Source organism: Pteropus alecto, unplaced genomic scaffold, assembly GCF_000325575.1.
Source record: "Pteropus alecto unplaced genomic scaffold, ASM32557v1 scaffold72, whole genome shotgun sequence".
Classification (NCBI taxonomy): domain Eukaryota; kingdom Metazoa; phylum Chordata; class Mammalia; order Chiroptera; family Pteropodidae; genus Pteropus; species Pteropus alecto.
Genome location: NW_006436811.1, coordinates 4,305,204 through 4,311,028, shown reverse-complemented (window position 1 = coordinate 4,311,028; position 5,825 = coordinate 4,305,204). Strand labels below are relative to the sequence as shown.

At 34.5% G+C, this 5,825-nt stretch overlaps 1 pseudogene; it reads right to left on the bottom strand.

Annotated features, from left to right (window-relative positions):
* Positions 1-406: 406 nt before the first annotated feature.
* Positions 407-865, bottom strand: LOC107195819 (annotated as a pseudogene).
* Between the last annotated feature and the right edge of the window lie 4,960 nt (positions 866-5,825).

Genomic DNA, 5,825 nt, shown 5'->3' with positions numbered 1-5,825 from the left:
ATAATTTATAATTATTAATTTATAATTGGTTTAAGGTATAAACGTAAAAATTGAATATATAATAACATGTATAAGCCCAAACTACTCACACCTGAGAAAAGATTTGCCAATTTATTAATCAAACCAGATTTCTTAGCAGCTGTTTACATTCTATGTTTAACAGGGTTGAAAAAAGCATTTTTCTCACACATTCATAATCCTCTATTAAACTTAATAAAACAGTAAAAACAAATCTTAATGGCATGGAATGAGAGCTAATGTAAAATTAAGAAAACCCATGTGAAAGTTTTTGATTTTTTTTTTCTTTAAATATTTCTTTGGAGGAAGGGACACTTACTAAATTAGAAGTCTTTTATTTTTTTAAATCTATCATGCCATGAATTCATAGGAAATGGGCTCCAGCAGCTCAGGCTCCTTCCCATTTGTTCTCACACAGTGAGCTACTCTGGGTGGAGCTGGGTAAACCAGGCTGGCGCTTCAGCTGAACCCAGGTACCTTTCGCTTTGGCTTCCTTCTTTTTTCCATCATTCTCCTTCCTATGTTTCAGGAAGCGATCTTGGCTCTTAGAGTGCTTAATATGCTCAATCCGTACATTAATTCTCTTGGCACGAATCTTGCCCTTAACTTGTTTGTTTACAACAATGCCAACTGCATGCTGGGTAGTAACATTGTAAACTCTTCCAGTTTTGCCATGGTAGTTTTTGCGGGACATTCCTTTTTGAACAGTGCTCACTCCCTTGATGGCTACTATATCACCTTTCTTATAGGTTTGCATGTATGTAGCCAAAAGAACAGCTCCATGCTTTCTAAAAGGCCTAGAGAACATATAACAGGTGCCTCTCCTTTTTCCCGTTGTGTTGGTCATTTAGGCTAATTACTGGAAGATGGCGATTCCAACTGAAAAAAAAGGCTGGTTTTTTGTTTTTAACTTGATGAGAGTGAAATATCCACTCAATCGTCTTCATCTGTATTTGTATTGAGAAAGTACTTCATGTGATTATGCACCAGTTTCTTCTTTATACTAGTGTTTCTGCTTTTTTGCTACTGTTACCATGGTAGCTAAAGATTCAGAAAGAGTTCCAGAAAACAAGGAACTCTGGGAATTCCATGTTGGAATGTCATAATTCTCGAGGTTTAAGAGCATACTAGAAAGCAAGAAGAAAATTGTTGCCATTGATCTATTATATAAATTGAATAAAGTACCAGCCCAGACGGCTTCATTAGTGAATTCTTCCAAATATTTAAGAGAGAAATAACATTACTATATCCATGAGTTATTTCAGATGGTAGAAAAATTTTTTTTAACAATTTGTCTTGAAACCACATAACCTAACACAGAAACCTCACAAGGATGTTACAAGAAAGGGAAACTGTAGCCTAAAATATTTCATAAACAGATGCAAAAATCCTAAACAAAAGATTAGCACACCAAGTCCAGCAATGCATAAAATAATGTATCATCACCAAACTGGGTCTAATTCATGAATGCAAGATTGAATTAACATTAAGAAATCAATTAATTGATTTACAACATTAACAGAACAAAAGAAAAACTCTCATTTTTGTGACAAGATGAGAAAAGTAAATTTCAGTAGATTCAGAAAAAGCATTTGATAACACACAAAAAAACAATAAATGCATTTTCATAATGAAAAACCAAACCAAACAAGCAATACTACCACCACCAATGTCCTCTTAGCACACTAGAAATAGAGAATAACTTTTTAAACTAAATTTTGAGCATTTTAAAAAACCTGCAGAGACATATTAGGTGATGAAATACTAAATAGATCACAAATGTAAGGGTGCCCACTATCATCACTTATTCCTCACTGCTCTAGAGTTCTTTAGAGCTGCAAGATAAGAAATTAAGTATGTAAGGAGTAGAAAAAAAATAAGGCTCTCACTATTTGCCAATAATATTGCAAATATGTATAATAAAATGTTAAACTATTAAAATAAACTATAAGTAAACTATTAAAATTAAAAGTGATTTAGCAAGCTTATTGGATATAAGGTTAATCTAAAAATCAGCTTTATTTACAGATATTCAACAGAGTCGAAAAACAAATTTTATAAATATATACTATTTACCTTAGTAACAAAAACAAATCACCTAGAAATAAATGTATGCAAGATCTCTATACAGAATTGTATAAACATTATTGAGAGAAATTACAGAGATATAAATAACAGAAAGGGTAGACCATGTTTATGATTGAAAGATACAATATTTAAAATGTTAATTTTTCTTAAAGTAATTTATATATTCAGCGAATTCCCTGGGAAAATATAATCTCAGCAATTTTTGTAGGTGCATGGGTGTAAATTCAAAAAGCGGTTCTAATATATCTATTGAAATGCTAGAAAAAGCCATGACAATCTTGAGAAGATCAACTTTTTAAAAAATTACTGTAACTCAAATTGTGTAATGTTAATTAAAAGACAGGTTTGCAAAACAATGAATCAGAATAGGAAACTCAAAAGCACATACACATATCCATGGGCTCTTGCTACGTGAAACAAAACTGATGACCTCAAAAACAATAAAGGTAAGTGAAATCATATGTCATGATTTCATTTAAATAAAATACAAAATCATGTGATAATATATGCTATTACAAGTCAGAGTAGAGATTACTTCCTAGAGTTAGGGATGTGCTGGAGATGGAATGCTGGTAGTGTCTAATTTTTAGTTCTACGTGGGGATTATATAAGGTTATTAATTTTTTGATAATTCATAGAGCCGTTCACTTAATTTGTACATTTTTATGCATGTATTTATGATTTACTAACGAATACATGTAAAAAGACAACAGGAAAAATATTCTTGTGTAAATTGATGTTTCTTTGTGTTTGATTATTTTTATAGAAGTGTGGCAGTAAAAAGCAGTGTTGTCTTGGGTAAGTTAACATTTTTCTCTTTCTATTTCATGAACAGTGTAATAAGTAATACCTGATCTTTCTTATGAATTAAAACACATGTAAAGAGAAGTTTGCCTGGCCCATAATAAGTATGAATCATTACCATTCTCATCACCATTCTTTCTATTCTTTTTAATTTGCATATAGCAAAAAGAACCTCTGGCATATCTTTACAAATTTGCATGAAATGTCATTGGTATTGTTGCTCCATAACCTTGCTTCGCAAAATTTGCTGTGTTTAAAGATTTTCCAAAATTCCTGGTCATGTTAATGTTTTCATTATTGGCAATTATTTCCATTATTTCAGGTCTTTTCACATAAATCATAAATTTCAAAGTGATCTTGCCTTTGGTATCATTTAAACAAATTAAGTAGAAGAAAAGGAGGCAAAGAAAGTAACTCCTTGGCTATTTATTAATTAGTAATCTTAGAAGATGCAGACTCGATTAAAGGAAAACAAATGTCATGTTTAATAACAACATTTTAGAAAGAAAAGTTTCCAAGATTTCTAAGTTTTTAGAAATATGTTTATCAATTTGTAGATGAATTATCTGGTTTTAGGTTTTTAATTTATTTTAATGTGTTGACCAGTACCACACTCTATATAGTAATGCATTAATAGTGCTCATGTAATTGCAGATTGTCAGGTAGAACGAATATAGTAAAATCCTACATTATGTCCTCAGGAAGTTTCCTGCAGCTGGTTGGGAAATATCCAGCATTATTGCATAGTAAACGATCTGTTTTCTGTGCTTTTTCATTCAAGGCTTTGCACATATAGGTTGCATAAAAATATTTTATGAATGGATTTAAAAATGTGGTGTTTACAAAATCAGCATTCTAGAATTAAAATGTCTTAACATTTGAACTAGTGCAGTCTGGCCCTAGCCCTGTCACTTTTTTCTGTCACTTTCCCTGGCCCTGTCAATTTCGAGATCTATGCCCGTGCAAGTCCTCTCTGAGAGTGAGCTGCTTCTTTTCTAAAAGTCAGCATAAGTGACTCTGATCTAATGTAAAAGCAGGCCTTCTGAAGATGAATGGTTTCAGAAATGTCAGGACCACAAGTCCAGAGACACTTGGGGAGTGGAGGTTAGAGTCTTAAAAGCTAAAATTGTTCTTAAATCTTAAATATTATTATGTTCCAAAAGTTATTTCAGCTCTGGAGATTGGGAAAACGGCACAAGGGAGACAAAGGACGAGCAGGAACGAAGCATGATAAATGCGGTTTTGAGGATTGCTCCTAAGTAGCGTTATTATTATCTGAATTATGCACTCTCCCCAAATTCACATTTTGAAGTGCTAGCATCCAGTATTTGGAGATGTATTTGGAGATAAGGTCTATAAATAGATAATTAAATTAACAGGCTGGTTTTTTTTGGGGGGGAGGGGTCCTAATCCAATATGACTAGTGTCCTTACAGAAGAGGAAATTTGTATACAGACAGGCACAGAGGGAAGACCACCTGAAAACAAAGGGTAATAGACTGCTATCTTTGAGCTTCAGAAAAAATAAACCCTGTTAACACCTTGATCTTGAACTTCTAGCCTCTAGAAGTGAGAAAAGATATTTTCATTGTTTTAGCCTACCAATCTGTGATACTTTGTGATGCTAGTCCTAGGAAACTAATAAAAACATCACTCTTAACAGGATGATTTGAGCCTCATGCATCACCATTTGCAAAACCTTCTGATTTCTATTTCCCCTTTTATTCCCTGGTTTCTGACACCCGGCTCTACATGCCGTTTGGCTCTACCCAAGCACCCAGCACGAATACTCCCTTGTGAGGAGTGTTTTCAATCACGCACCACAGTGCCCGTTTTCTTCTGCTGCCTCTTATGGAGCTGTTTATGCCCAAGAAATCCATCTCCTAGGGCGGTTTCTTTCTCGTATAAAGTTAACCAATTCAGAACCAACTTGAGTTCCTGTGATTCTCTGCACTAACTAGAGAACTCAGTATATAGCCCTTCCTGACCAGGAATATTAAAAAGATTTGATGCTGTTCATCTAGCCCATACCAGTTTAGCAATAACAATTTAAAGCTAGAACCTCCCTGAGCTGCAAAGTACCCATAAAATCCAGCTGCCACATGATCTGAAAGCAGCAAATATTCTATAAATCAGTTTCTAAAAGAACTTTAAAGGTGTAAGGTGCTTTTCTGTCTAAAACCGAATCTTTGCTTCATCTATCCTTACTTAGGAAACACCGAACGTGTGAAGTAAGCAATGGAATCATGCTGAAGCCACCTGTACCGACTAAAAGTACAGTTGTTAGCCTGAAGGATAACAAGTCATCTAGCCTTTGCAGAGAGTAGGCTTGAGTTCTCCATACCTTTTTGCTTACTAAACCTCCAGCAGCCAGCCTTTACTTACCAGACCTCAATCTGCTGGCTGTTAAAGCTCCATGTGGTCTGTCTTGCAGAGCACTGCATTGGGCCCTTGTCAACTTTTTCTGAAGTCTGGACCTTGTCAAGCCTAAAGCAGTCCAGCACTTCTTCTGAAGCCTAAGCATCTTTCTTCAGGTCCTGCTTTTGCTCAAGTCCCCGCAGTCACCACAGAACTGGCTTTAACATCTTGCACAGGCCTCAGGAATAAAAAGCCAGATGCTCAGCTGTAAAGATATCACCTGAATAAATATAAGTATCTCTCAGTTTTAAAATACCTTGTCCACAAATGAAAATTCAAGGCCCAATGCCATATACTGTGTATACGTGGGTAGCCTTAATCACTTCCTTAAATGACTTTTTTGTTTATGTTTTAGAATTTTTAAAGAATATATTAAAGCTTAACGTCTCTGAAATTAACCGCTCAAAACTGAGAATGTCCCAAGGAGAGGCAGGACCTTGTGAAACAAACTTTTCAAGAGATCAATTCATAGTAAGTACTTTCCGTGACTAAAAAGAA